Source organism: Petaurus breviceps, unplaced genomic scaffold, assembly GCF_028583685.1.
Source record: "Petaurus breviceps papuanus isolate PSGF00001 unplaced genomic scaffold, PetGlider_PUasm1.0 190, whole genome shotgun sequence".
Classification (NCBI taxonomy): domain Eukaryota; kingdom Metazoa; phylum Chordata; class Mammalia; order Diprotodontia; family Petauridae; genus Petaurus; species Petaurus breviceps.
Window position 1 is genome coordinate 2,041,195 of NW_027185810.1, and position 15,326 is coordinate 2,056,520.

Sequence of the window (15,326 nt, forward strand, 5' to 3'; positions counted from 1 at the left end):
TCTGACAGATCCTGCCCAAGACCATGCTGGCACATGACCAAATCCCTATCCTGGATTTCCCCTGCCATCTGCCTTCTCAGCTCTTATTTGTGTGTTCCTAAACAATACTGGAGAAAGTCATAAAACTGTGCTGGCTGGGTCCATTACTGATTTATCCTATCGAATCTCAGCTGAACCCTCAGTGCTATAAGCAATCATTTTACTCTTCCCCAGTTGACTCTATCTCACTCCCTCAGTGGCTGTTCCAGATCTTTTTTTCTCTCTTCAAGCCTGCTGTACTAGTCATTTCCCCTCCATCTCAGCCCAGGACTTGTTAACTTTACTGAGAAAGTAGAGGCCATTCACTGCAAGTCACATCTTCTCTCCTTTTCTTCACCTCAAAACAATTTAATTTCATTCTCTCTGCTCTCTGCCTTCAATCCAGTCTCTTAAAATGTGACTCTCCTCCTTGTCAAGACCAACAACTAGTTGTGTCCTTAGTCCCATCCCTAATGTCTCTTAAAGCAGCTTGCCTCTGTAATCATCCTTTTACCCTGCCCCACTCGAAATTTTTAATAATTCCTATTTATTATCTTCATCCCCATTGCCAGAAAATGTGCACAAGTCTTTCTTGCCCTTTAAAAAATTTCACCTGACCCTAATAGCTCTTCAAGCTATCATCCTATGTCTTTCTGCTTTTTCAAAGCCAAAATTTTAAATATATCTGTCTACACTCATTGCCTATAGTTTCTCTCCTCTCACTTATCAACCCCTTACGATCTGGTTCCAAACTCATCTAATCTTATCCATTACTCAACCAAAATTTCTTTCTCCAAGATTATTAGTGATCTCTTTTTTTAAAGAAAGATAAATTTGTATTGATATCTTTTCCTTTTATATCATCTATATTTCCTAATATAACCTCCCTCCTCCATCAACCCCTCCCTGCTTCCTGATTAGGAGACATCCTTTATAATAAAGAGGGAGGGGAAAAAAACCAATTCAACAAAACAAACCCATATATTGGAAGAAGTCTGATGTTTTGTTCAATGTTCTATACCCATAGTTCTCAATCTCCGTCAAGAAGCAGAGGAGTTCGTCATATTTCTTCTCTGAGGATAATCTTTGTCATTATAATTTCAGTGTTTGATTTGTTATTGTTTTTATTTCTATTTACATGGTTGTAGGCATTGTGTATATTCCTTGCTCGATTTGTTCACTTCACTTTGCATTAGTTCATATAAGTCTTTACATGCTTCTCACTTTTCATTATATGCATCATTTTTATGCCACATTAATAGTCTCAACTTTGAGAGACATTGGAGGATAGAAGGGTCTGGTGTGCTAGGGTCCACGGGGTCACAAAGAGTCAGAGACTAATGAATGACTGAACAATATTCTCATCTAATATTTATTTTTAAAATTTTACAACTTAATGTTTACAGCTCATTAATATTACATGTATGTACTGCGACTTGTTTAGTTATTCCCCAATCAAAGGACATTGAGATTATTTCCAGTTCTTTGCTGCCACAAAAAGTGTTGCTATCAACATTTTGGTGTATATGAGACTTTTCTTTTTGTCTCCGACTTCTTAGGGGTATATACCTAGCAGTGGAATCAAAGGGTATGGACATTTTAGCCACTTTATTCATACTCATCCATCTCTTTATAGTGGAATGTGTGGCTCCTTAGTCCCCATTCTTTTTTGAAATCCATTTGCCCCCTACTCTCTTCTGACCTCCTCCCAGATACTTTCTCCTCCCTGGGTTTTCATGACACTTCTGTCCTTGTTTTTTTTCTACCTGTCTGACTTCTCCTTAGTCTCTTTTGAGGACCCTCTGTGTCTGGGTGAGCCCCAAGGCTTTGTCCTGGACCCTATTTTCTTCTTTCTCTACACAGTCCGTTGCGTTGATCTCATCACAGCTCATGGGTTCAAAGATTATCTCTGTGTAAGTCCTTCCCAGATCGATATATCCAGTCCTAGTGGACTAGATACATCGATTGATATGATAGATACACAGATCCACAGAGCCCTGAGCTCCAGTGACCTTTCTGGTTTGGCCTCTGACCTGTCCACTGGTCAGGTGTGAAGGAACAGAACCTGACCTTCAGGACATAGAAGACAACACAACAATCAGCAGAGAAATCTGATTTCACACTAGTGATTAGATTGCTTCTATATTTCTCTTCACTCAGTTTTTTGGGTTCTTCTATTTTCATCTGTATATTGATATTGTGACAAGACTACATACAGATCAGGAATGACCTATTCTTTGAAGCTGTTGGTGAGCCTTGCACAGTCAATTAATCAATAAGCACTTATTAAATACCTACTATGTATCAGATACCAGGGATACAAATAAAAGAAAGAAAATTGGGCACTAAATAAATGCTTGTTAATATTGCATGGAATTTGAGTACACATATAACTCTAGAAGGTCAAGGACAGAGGGAATCATTGATTCATGAATGGTTAAACAAATTGTTGCACATAAGTGTAATGCAATATTACTGTGCCTTAATAAACAATAAATATGAATAACTCAAAGAATCATAGCAATGCTTCTATGAACTGATAAAGGGGCAAATATATATAAAACCAGGAAAAGAATGTATGGAATGTCCACAATGATAGAGAGGGAAACAACACACACACACACACACACACACACACACACACACAGCCCACAAATCAATTCATTGGCCATGCCTGAAAACATATGCTTCATTCCTAACCTATCCTATGCCATCTTTTTACGAATAGGTTGAAAGCATCCTTCACCATCTCCAATCAGCTGATCACATTTGATCAGAATTCTGAAAACTGTATTCAGGAATGCATTATATCATAGCTTAAGAAATTCTTGTTGACTCATTGATGACTTCAAGTCTATGCTTTTTGTATATCCCTAGTTATATATTTTTTGTATATCCCTAGTTATATATATCCCTAGTACTTAACACAGTGTCCGGCACAGAGCAAGCAATTAACAAATACTTTCTCATTTATTTATCCATTCATTTAGAGTCATAAATGCTGAATAAAAGTGATCTTAGTGATTTGATTCAACAAACATTTTTATAATATAATTTTTTTGGAGGGGAAAAAGTAGGGCAATTGGGGTTGTGACTTGCCCAAGGTCACACAGCTAGTAAGTGTCAAGTGACCGAGGCAGGATTCAAACTCAGGCCTTTCAGACTCCAGGGCCAGTGCTCTATTCACTGCCCCTTATTTTTAAAACACATAATTTTACAACATATATTTATTTTTAAAAATATTTTATAATATTTTATTTTTTCCATAATTACACGTTAAAACTGTTTTTAAACAATTTTTTAAAGTTTTGAGTTCCAAATTCTTTCCTTCCTTCCCTTCCTCCCCTCCCCACTTCCTGAGAGGGTAAACAATCAGATACAGGTTATACATGTGCAACCATGTAAAACATTTCCATATTAGTCATTTTCTTTTTTTTTTTTAAGCAATTGGGGTTAAGTAACTTGCTCAAGGTTACACAGCCAGTTATTTCTGGGTGTGGTGCTGAGTATCTGAGCCCAGATTTGATCCCCAGGTCATCCTGACACTGGAGCCGGTGCTCTTACTCGCTGAGCCACCTGGCCACCCCTAATATTAGTCATTTTCAACACACATTTATTAAACTCCTACTTTGTGCAAGGCATTGTGCTAGGATGCTTTGGATACAAAGACAGAAAACAAATTCCCTGCCCTCAAGGAGCTCACTGGGAGGAAGGGATGTGTGTCATTAGAATAAGTGCTACTTCTAGCTCTTAGCCTCATGTCTTGTGAGCATGCCAGGGGAAAATGAGGTTAGCATGCATGAATGGCCAGCCATAAGCAAGCGTTCATTAGTCAGAGCAACTAGAGGACATGTGGATGGTCTATGATGAGAATGCTTCCAGATCTGGTATTGGAGCCTGAACTTCTCAGAGACCCTGCCTTTCATAGAAACATGTGGCTCACAGCAGGGGAGGGGGGTGGTATTTGCCGAGCTTCCCACTGACGGTGCATCGCTATCTCATCTTCATCTTTGAAAAGACAGCAGGAGGGTTTAATATAAAGCATATTAGCAGGAAGATAGGCCTGAGTCCAAGATAGTAAAACACATTTACATGATAAAGAGTATAGGCTGTGCTACTGGTTAGCTGTTTACCTGGGATGCCTGTTGATTTTTAGGACTGGCCTCAGAATGAGTAGGTGGGATTATCATTTCAGAGTCACTTAGGGAAGGTTTTTATCTGGGGGTCCCATACGGTGAGTGCTAACTCAAGGACAGAAATGCTAACCCACTTGAGCAAGCCCCTCTGTGTGCCCCGCAGAGGGAATCCACTAGCAAGTAAAACAGAAAAATTGCTCACCATAACATGGGCTGTTGAACATTATGGAGCTTACTCAGAAGGAGTTAAATTCTCAGCTGCTGTTGCCTATAACTCAGTCTCAAAGTTCCTGCGCTATATGTATATCTGTATATTTTGGCTTTACAAGAAAACCCTAGATAGAGCAGTATGGAATCCTGAATTAGAGCTCCCTCCAATTCTCTTCTAGGCATTACTTGAGGCCCTGGGTACATGCCTGGGACCTATTCCAGCTAAGTAGACTTTACTTCGAAAACCAAGCCTCAAATATTCACGGCTTGCCATCTCTAGGGCAATTAAATGGAGAGAGTAAATCATACACTGAAAAACAGCTCTAAGTGCTTAAGTACATGTCAGTCAGCAAGACTGGCCTATACACACAGCAGAGTGGACCTGGTGTTTGCATTACACACAACACCCCATGAGATCATTAGAACTGCTTCCAGTCTATAGCTTTTAGGGTCGGCACAGCCCCTCCTTTTTCTCCCAAGCAAATGCAATCAGATTCAACTGGGAGCAAATTAGGGAGGCAAAACATAGAGTGCTTGCTGAAAAGCAGCAAGGAACTGTCCCCTCTACTATTAGAAAAATTAGAGACCATTTAGCAACATGAGACCGTTTTGTGTTGGGAATAAAAGAGGCCCTGAATGTGGAGTGGAGGGCCAGATGTGAATGCAGGCATCCAGGTGAGATCAAACGCTGATCATTGGCTGACAAAACTTGAGTTGAGTTCATACAAGTCCTTGTTAACTGATGAACCAAGACATTCAGGCAACCCAGATGTGCAGAAATTGGCAAAGCATCAGCTCGCTAAGTCCATTCCATATCCTTGAAAGATGTGCTTACAGAATCCCCCATTGAAGAGGAAAGATCCGATTGTGAGAAGAGAGCTAAAGATTGGGGAAAAATCACTTTCAATCCTTGAAGACTTGGAAGAAAGCAGTAACTGAAAATGTTTACAATGGCCACCACATTTTCATTAGTTTTTTTTCCCTTCTTCATTCTTGGTTTTTTCTGTACATCTCTGAATATAGGTGTAGAATGTCTGCACATCTCTGTTACAGTAGAGAAGACAGAGACCTCTTTGGAGACAGAGGACCTCTGCCTCTGATGATTATTACCTAAATTTTTGTTGTTTGTTTTAGTCACATCAGACTCATCCTGACCCCATCTGGGGTTTTCTTGATAAAGATACTGGAGTGGTTTGCCATTTCCTTCTCCAGCTCATTTTACAGATGAGGAAACTGAGGCAAACAGGGTTAAGTGACTTGCTCAGGGTCACATAGCTAGTAAGTGTATAAGGCTGAATTTGAACTCAGGTCTTTCTGACTTCAGGCTTGGCCCTCTATTCACTGCACCTCCCAGAAGCCCTAATTACCTGTATGACCTTGAGCAAATCACTGCACCTCAATGAACCTCAAAGAAGGAGTAGCACTACATTGCCTGTGAGGTCCTTTCTGGGTCTGTGATCCTGTGATCTCTTCCATCCATCTTGTCTTTAATCAGACACGTAGCTTGAAAAATAGAGATCAAGGGCATCCTTTTTCTTTCCTTTTCCTTTCTTCTACCTTTTCCCCTTTCTATCAATCCCAAACATATTTGGAATAAAATGGTGAGATTGGTTTTCTATTAATTGTAAGACCTTTAAACCTACACCCTGTCAGACTTATGCTATGCTTCATCCTCCTGGCCCCATCCCCCAAGTAAGCTCCTTAAGGGCAGGCAATTTTCTTTTTTCTTTTTGTTTTTAGATCCTTAGCACCCTAGCACAGTGACTTGTACAAACTAGGGACTTAATAAATGTTTGTTGAATCTAATTTTATCACTCAGCTCACTCTTATTCAGCAGTTATGATTCTGAATGAACTGATAAGTAAATAAGAAAGCATTTATTAATTATTTATCAGTTATGCTTACTCTGTTCCAGACACTGTGCTAAGATATATATATATATATATATATATATATATATGGATATATATACACACACATATATATACACATATACATATATACACACATACATATATATATATACATATATATGTGTGTACAGACAGTCTTTATCTTCTAAGTGCTGACATTCTAAAAGAGAGGAGTGGTGGGATTGCTGTAGGGGTTTGTTCTGGTCACCATAGTTGTAGAGTAATTGAATCACATGTTTCCAGGGACTGCAGTTTTGATAACTATTCCCAGAGCAAGAGGTGGGAAGGATTAGAGGCTGAGCAGGTCAGACTCCTAGAAGTTCATCATGGTGATTCTAGGGGTGAAGGTACAGGTAGTATAGATATATGGTCCATATCGGTCAAGAGTGTAGGACTCTTGACTTTTGGCTTTTTTGAAAAATCAAATCCACCCTCAACAATAAGAGACTGGCCATGATTGTAAGTATTTTTTTTTTTTTACAAATATTATCTCATTTGACCCTTATAATAATCCTGAGAGGTAGGTGCTATCGTTGTCCCTATTTTATAGTTGAGGAAACTGAGGCAAACAGAGGTTAAGTGACTTGTCCACTGACTGCATCAGCTAGGATGCTTTGGATAAAAAGACAAAAAACAAATTTCCTGCCCTCAAGGAGCTTACTGGGGGAGGGGATGTGTGTCATTAGAATAAGTGCTACTTCTAGCTCTTAGCCTCATATCTTGTGAGCAAGCCAGGGGAAAATGAGGTTATCATGCGTGGATGGCCAGCCATAAGCAAGCATTCATTAGTCAGAGCAGATAGTAAGTGACTGCATCTGGATTTGAACTCAGATCTTCCTAACTCTCAGCCCAACGCTCTATCAACTGTGCTACTAGTTGCATCATATTTCCTACTATTGTAGGCAGGGACTATCTCTTACTCATTTTGTAGCGCCAGTACTTGGCAATAATAAGTGTTTAATAAATGTTTATTGAGTGGAAAGGGAGGTTTCAAAAGTGTGTCATTGGAATAAGTGCCCAGAACCCCAGGGTGACCATCTTTAAGGGGATTACACTCATTTAGGTGTAAAAGTTCTGGTATATTTATCCAAAAATGCTTCTAGTTATTTTACAGATATTAGACCTCATAGGACAACTAGGTGATGTAGTGGATAGAACTCCAAGCCTGGAGCCAAGAAAAATGATCTTCCTGAGCTCAAATCTGGCCTTAGACTAGTTATGAGACTCTGCTGAAGTTACTTAACCCTGTTTGCCTCAGTTTCCTCATCTGTCAAATGAGCTGGAGAAGGAAATGGCAAACCGCTCCAGAATATTTGCCAAGAAAACCCCAAATGAGGTCACTGAGAGTTGGGCATGACTGAAATGACTGAAACAGCTCAATAACAACAACAAATTTAGACTTCATATTATTAGTAATCCTTATTTATACAACAATTTATGACTTACAAAGCTCTCTCTTCATGAATACGTTGCAAGAAAAGCAGCACGGACATCGATACTCCCCATTTTGCAGATGAGGAAACTGATATTTGACTAAATAAGTTGTCACAGATTATACAACCATGTGATAAGTTATAGCACAGGAATTTCAGCCCAGATTCCCTTTCCTCCAAGCCCAGTATGTTTTCTACTATGCCATTTTTCTTCTGAACCCAGGAATAATTCATGTAGTTCTCTCAAATCTAAATGTGTCAGATCTCCAGGTGTTCAACAAAAATGTCCTCTTTGAACAACTGGACTATTTAAAAGATAGCTAATAGCTCCTGAGTAATGAGGGCTAGAAGAGTGAAGAACACACAGATTTTTACTTTCTAATATGAAATCTGGCTGGAAACCAGTACAACAGCTGAAGTATGAGTTGCACTAAAGACTGTGAATCTTTAAATAGTGTCATCTGAAATTAGTAAATTTCTTTAAATCTTCACTTTTTGGCATGTTTTTATTTATGTTTATTATACATCGTAAGTCATAATTTTACTCCCATGATTTAGGCCCCCAAACTGTTAACAGGGACAAATGTTGTTTACTCAGTGGTTTACCATGGAATCATAGAATTAGAGCGAAGAGGGCTCCAGGGCTCTTCTTGCTGAGCCCCCTAATTTTATGGATAAAATAACTGGGATTTAGGTTGAAACTAAGCCCAACTACACCCAAGAAATAAGTATCAGAGTCAGGATTTGAACCCAGGTCTTTTGAATCCAAAGCCAGTGCTTTCTTTTTGGACCATGCTACCTCTGATCTACTCTCAAATTTTCTAGGAGACAGGTGGTATCATAGACTATGGTTGCCAATGGAAATATCCAAGATGAGCTGGCACTCATAAAGGAGTAAGTTTATACATGCATTCTCCATATAACTCTTAAATTCTTTGAGATGCATTTTAGTGGAGAGGGGGTATCAGCTTTGTGCTTTTATTGGCAGGGGGAAGGAAGGGAACAAGGCCTCACAGGACTCTGGGAGGTAGGAGCTATCGTTATTACCATCATTCCCGTTTTACAGTTGGGAGACAGAGGTTAAGTCACTTGCTAAGGGTCACCCAGCTAGTAAGTGTCTGAAGCTGTATTTGAACTCAAATCTTCCTGATTTTAGGCCCAGAGCTCTGTAGCACTGCATAGCTACATAAGGGAATCAGCCAGTGAGGAAATTCACTCTACCAGTGCCGATTGGCATCTGCTTTGAACCTCATGACTTAGAGAGTTTCCTGGGACACTGTGGGATTAAGTAATTTGCCCAGAGTCAAAAAGCCATTGTCAGTCAAAGGAAAGATTTGAACACAGGCCTTTCTAGTCCAGAAGTCACTTCCCTATCCACTACAGCTTATTGCCTCTCCGAGATACTGTTTAGTAAATGACTTCAGTGGTGATACTCATAATTACGTTTATAATAATCCATTCCATATTACCTTCATTCAGATAAATTGCAGAGTGGCCAGGGATGAAGAATGATGAATGAAAAGAAATACTAATTTGTTAAGAAAGAATAAATAATTCACAAAAATTCCGAGATTTCATCTCAAGTGAGACTAAAATATAAGGAAGGGCAAGGAAAAAAGGCAAGGGATGGAAAAAAAGAGCGTTATATAGACTGGTGATCAAGGTTAAAATCCCACCTTTTACAAGAGGCCTTTTGTGATCCCCTTTAATGCTAGTGTCTTCCCTCTGCTAATTATCTCCAGTTTATTCTACATGTATTTGTTTGTACATAGTTGTTTTCATATCATCTCCCCCATTACATTGAGTCCCTTGACCGCAGGGACTTCATTTTGCCATTCTTTATTTTTCTAGCGCATAGCTCAGTGCTTAGTACATAGTACATGATTAATAAATGTTTATTGATATCTGGGTGAATGCTAGATTAATGGAAGATGTGGGTTTTGGGACTAAGTCTGAAATTAATTGGGTGTTGTCACCTTGGAAAAGTCAGTTAATATTTCTAGGTCTCAGTTCCCTCATTTGTTAAACGCAAAGGTTGGGCTATCAGGGGTAGGAAATCTTTGGCCTCAAGGCCACATGTAGCCTTTAAGTTCTCAAGTGTGATCTTTTGACTGATCACAGGGATCCCTGTGAAGTTTGGATTCAGTCAGAGGGCCTCACTTGAGGACCCAGAGGGCCAGTGTGATCTCGAAGCTGCAGGTTCCTCACCCCTGCCTAGATCAAAGGTCCCCAACTATTCCTCAATAAAGAACTACTTTTAATTGTTCCAGTTCTTACAATTGGGGCTTCAGAACTGCAGGGATTGGTTCTAGGGTATAAATCATTAATTGGATTAAGAGATGGGTTGCACTTGGCTCTGAAGTCACCCAGGTAGAACTTTAGTGTATGTATGCATATATGTATGTATGCATGCATGTATGTATGTGTATATATGTAATATTTGACCTGTTGGAGACCCCTCTCTATAATTACTTTTTTAATTAAAATTTTTTTTTACTAATTTTTAAACTTAAGATTGATAGGAAGGTGAGACTCTAAAGAAATATAATGTGATTCCTGATTACATGACTGGGAGTCAATATGGTACAAGGGGGTGGAGAACCTGGTTATAGCTTTGCTATTAATAGCTGTTCAATTTGAACAAGTTTCTTAATATCTGGACTTCAATTTCCTCACTTGTAGAATGGACAGATGGTACTATGTCAGGGGTTCTTAATTTGGGTTCCATGAACTTGGTTTAAAACATTTTTAATAACTATATTTCAGTATAATTGGTTTCCTTTATAACTCTCTATATTTTATTTCATTCTTTAAAAACTTAACTCTCATAAGGGACCTACAGGCTTCACAGACCCATATACCAAGGAAGTCCACGACATAAAAAAGTTAAGACCCACTGGCCTAGATGAACTCCTGGGTCCCTTCCAACTCTAATAGTCTATGATAAAATAATGGAACAATGCTATTTCCCCTTCTGAAAATAGTAACAGTTGCTCATCATTTTTCCACAAAACAAAATGTGAGAGAACAACAGTTTTAGAAGCAATGAAGAGCAGAATCCTGAAAGGAGTGTTTGCTAGTTACTGGTTATGCAGTAAAAAGGCCTTTATTCTCTTTGTCTGACCCTTTCTTTCATCACCAACTCAATCTATCTTCCCACTGATGATGAAAATTTGATAGGGAAGCCCGAGTTCTGAGCTCATGGCAGTCATTATTAGATATCCTTAAAAACAAAGGTTTTGGAATTGATATTACCAGTAATTATTATATTGCCTCAATAGCAGTAGAAAAGTTTAAAAAAATGACCAAGTACAGAGGATTGACAGTGAAATTTGTGTTAGTCCCCTTGGCAGAGAAGTGGTAAATTACAGGTGCAGTGAGGCTTACAGTGTTAGATATGTCCACTAGTGGATTGGGCTTTTGTTTTCGCTTTTTATTGAATTTTACTTTTTTTTTTTAATGGGAAGTTACTGTGTGTATCTGTGTGCCTGGATGTAGTGTGTGTGCGTGCGTGCGTGCGTGTGTGTGTGTGTGTGTGTGTGTGTGTGTGTGTGTGTGTAGGTTTGGGCTGGTCACTGGGAAGCAGCATTGATATTTCAAAAAAAATTACTGAAACTTTTTTTTTAGGAACAAGAAAAATGTAGCTCTGAAAACTGTATGTGTCAAAGGAAAATTCAAGGGGAATGTCGAGAAGCTGTACCCCCTTATTGCCAGCATTGTCTTCCTACAGGTAGAAAGACTATTTTCAGAGTAAACTGAACTTAATAAAGACTGATATCAACTACAGCCTGTCAGGCTGTGCTGAAAAGCCAAGTCACTGTGAGAAATAGAGCAGGAGAAATAAATAAGCTCCAAAGTGGTAGTCAGCAAATATTGACACACATGCCCAGGAACTGAAGGAAAATGACAGAATAATGACCTATACATAAAATTCAAGACTAAAACATTGATGAATTCCCACCTGCCTGCTTTGTATATAACAGTGTCTAGCACTAATGCCTAAAACAATAATTAAAAATGTACTATTTAATAAATATATTTTGTAGGCTGAGGTTTAGGAGAGGAGTTTGGAACTCGTAATCTCTGACGAGTTGAAAATGTAGACTTTGACTTAGAAGCAGATGCCCAGAGTTCCCATGAGAAAGATCAACAGGAATGGCAATGCACTCTGTTTTTATGGATAAGGATGACTTTCTTGGAGTTCATCTAATGTAACTCCCTCATTTTGTTGATGAGGAAACTGAAAACCAGAGAGAAGGAACTTACCCAAAGTAACACAGGTAACAAGGAACATAAGGAGAATTGGAACCCAGGACCTCTAGCTCCAAATGAAAGCTCTTTCCAATACACTGATTGATTTGGAGAGGGACCCGATCCAATAAGCATTTATTGAACATCTACTATGAGCATACTCTGCTTGGTGCTGGGGATACAAAGACAAAACAAAATGTCTTATCTGCTGTTAGGGAATTTATATTCTATTGGGAGATCTAACCCATAAACGGAATAATAAATAAATGACAAACGAATGATCACTAACAAGTAGGGGAATAAAGAAAATCTTCCACCTCTCATAAGAAGGAGCCCATGAACTAAACTTTAGGAAGTTGGGGATTCTGAGAGGACAAGGTAAGAAGACATTCTCAGCAAAGGCACTCGGGGAAGATGGAATTCTAAGTTCAAGGAAAAGCAACTAAGTGGGAGAAGGGGAAGTATAGAAAGTAGGCCCAGGATGTCCAAAGATGGTCCAATCTGGAAGCCAGATTGTGAAAGGTTATAGATGTCAAAATGAGGATAAAATGCCAATTTTATCCCAAAGGCAAATTAAGGTTAAAATGTCAATTTTTATCTTAAACATTTTATCCTAAAGACAAATTTAGGCTAAAATGTTAATTTTATCCTAAAGGCAAAGTTAGGATAAAATGTCAATTTTATGCTAAAGACAAATTTAGGATAAAATGTCCATTTTATCCCAAACATTTTTTTCCTAAAGGCAAAAGGGAGTCCCTGGAAGTTCTTACACAGGGGAGCAATTGGTGCTTGTGCTTTAGGAAAATTATTTAGGCAGTTTACCAGAGTACCCTTTTAGCTGAGAGCATAGTACCTAATGAAATAAGAAGTACATGAGAAAAAAAGGTGAGTTCATATGAAAAGATCCAAAGTTTTTCCTCGAGTGCAGGCTCTACATGAGTCAGCAGCGTGAATGAAACAACAAAAAATGTGAATGTGATCCCGAGATACACTGAGAGCCATATTGGCCCAGTCTAGGAAAATGATGGTCCCATGCTTTTTTAGTTATGGTTTAAACTAAATGGCCTTTGAGGTCTCCTCAAACTCTGAAATTCAGTGAAATTCTTGACTTGTCTTAATGATGACTTCATTCTTCAAAAGATGAAAAGAAAAGTGATTCTAGACCTTACCTGTCCAACAAAGAAGTAACTGCCAAAGTGGTAAAAACATGAACTTCTGGGGCAGCTAGGTGGTGCAATGAATAGAGCACAGCCCCTAGAGTCAGGAGGACCTGAGTTCAAATTTGGCCTCAGACACTTGACACTTACTAGTTGTGTGACCTTGGGCAAGTCACTTAACCCCAATTGCCTTGCCTTCCCCCTTCCAAAAAAAACAACCCCCCTCAAAAAAAAAACCACACATGAACTTCGGGAACAAGTGACCATAACATCTTAGAATACATTGCAGATAAAAAGGGGGAAGCCACGTATAGCTTAAACCTTACCCTAGATTTTAATTATTTTTAAAATTTTTATTTTATTAAATTTGTTTATCTACTTTTAGTTTACAACATTCAGTTCCACAACCCCTTGAGTTCCAAATTATCTCCACCTTCCTCTCCTAACCCCTCCCCTGCCATGGAAGCATGCAATCCAAAATAGGCTCTACAAATACCTTCACATTAAGCATTAGTCAGTTTGTAAAGAAGAATTACAACCAATGAAGTGAACGATGAGAAAGAAGGAACGAAACAAAACTAAACACAAAAGAGAGAGCAAGTAGTTTGCTACAATCTGCATTCAGACTCCATAGCTGTTTCTCTGGATGTGGATAGCCCTTTTCATCGTGAGTCTTTTGGAGTTGTCTTCTAACCTTCATTGCTGAAAGGAGCCCAGTCTATCAAAATTAGTAGTCACAGATATGATGTATCTGTAATTGTGTGCAAAGTTTTCCTGGTTCTGGTCTCCTCACTCTGCATCAGTTTATATAAGTCTCTCCAAGATATTATGAAGTCTGTCTGCTTCTCATTTCTTATAGCACAATAGTATTCCATTACAGTCATACCACAACTTGTTTATCCATTCCCCAATTAATGGGCATCCCCTTGATTTCCAATTCTTTGCTACCACAAGAAGAGCCACTGTAAATATTTTTTGTACAAACAGGTCTTTCTCCACCTTCTACGATCTAGGGATATAGATCTAGTATTGGTATTGCTAGATCAAAGGGTGTGCACAGTTTTATAGCCCTTTGGGCATAGTTCTAAATTGCTCTCTAGAATGGTTGGATCAGTTCACAACTCCACCAACAATGCATTAGTGTTCCCATTTTTCCATTTCCTCTCCAACATTTATCATTTTCTTGTTTTGTCATGTTAGCCAATCTGACTGGTGAGGTGTTACCCTAGATTTTTAGCGATATGAGTTCAAAAGAAATTGGGGCAGTAGTCTTTTGCCTAGAATTCTACAATGAAAGTCATCCCAAGCAGGATGGGGCATTCTTAAGTGAAATCTTGACTGTACAAACACAAGGATTCCAAAAAGCAAAAAAAGGAGGCATTATCTTAAGATCATCACATGGATACTTTGACCAATTTAGAATTTTAAAAGACACATACAAGTAGATAGAAGCAAGGAAATAGAAGAAGCAATATCTTTTCTCTCCCCATCCCATACCCTTTCTTAAAGCTGGGTTGGGAGCAAAAGGAAGGTCATAGAAGAAATAAGATCTCTGCTTGGGGTAAATGAATGAATGCAAATACATGTATTAAGTGTTTACTATGTGGTAGCTTCTGGGGATACAAATACAAATGTGAGATAGTCTCTGACCTCAAGGAGCTTATATTCTAATAGAGGAAAACACTTCCAGGGGAGAAGTGGCCAAAAAAGGTTTCAGTTTGAGATGTCATAAGGATGGTAAGTGACACAATGGGGTAGTCAATTGACATAGTTTAAGCAGAGGCAAAGACAGTATTAATTGATTATTGTTCCCAGAGCAAGATGTAGACAGCGAGGTGGTATGGGAAAGGGGGATGAACAGCAGCAGGGCCAATAGTAAATGGAGAAATCTAATACATTCAATTCTAAAGTGAATGGGACAATGATAATGGAAAAAGGAGAAAAGGTAGAGCATTTCATCTCTAATTGTCTTTCTATATTGTTTGCCAGTGATATTTTGTCTAAAGAAGCTAAAATGAAAATGATTAATAACAAATGGAAATCCAAGAAAAAAATACGGAGCTGGTAAGATAGTCCTTGCTGCTGTCCACGGGCCTGAACAGGATACATTACAAAATTTAGAAAGAACTTATGGATGTGTTGAGTTGCTATCTTTGAAAAATCATAAAAATATGGGCTGCACCATGGAACTGGTGGTGGGCAAATGTT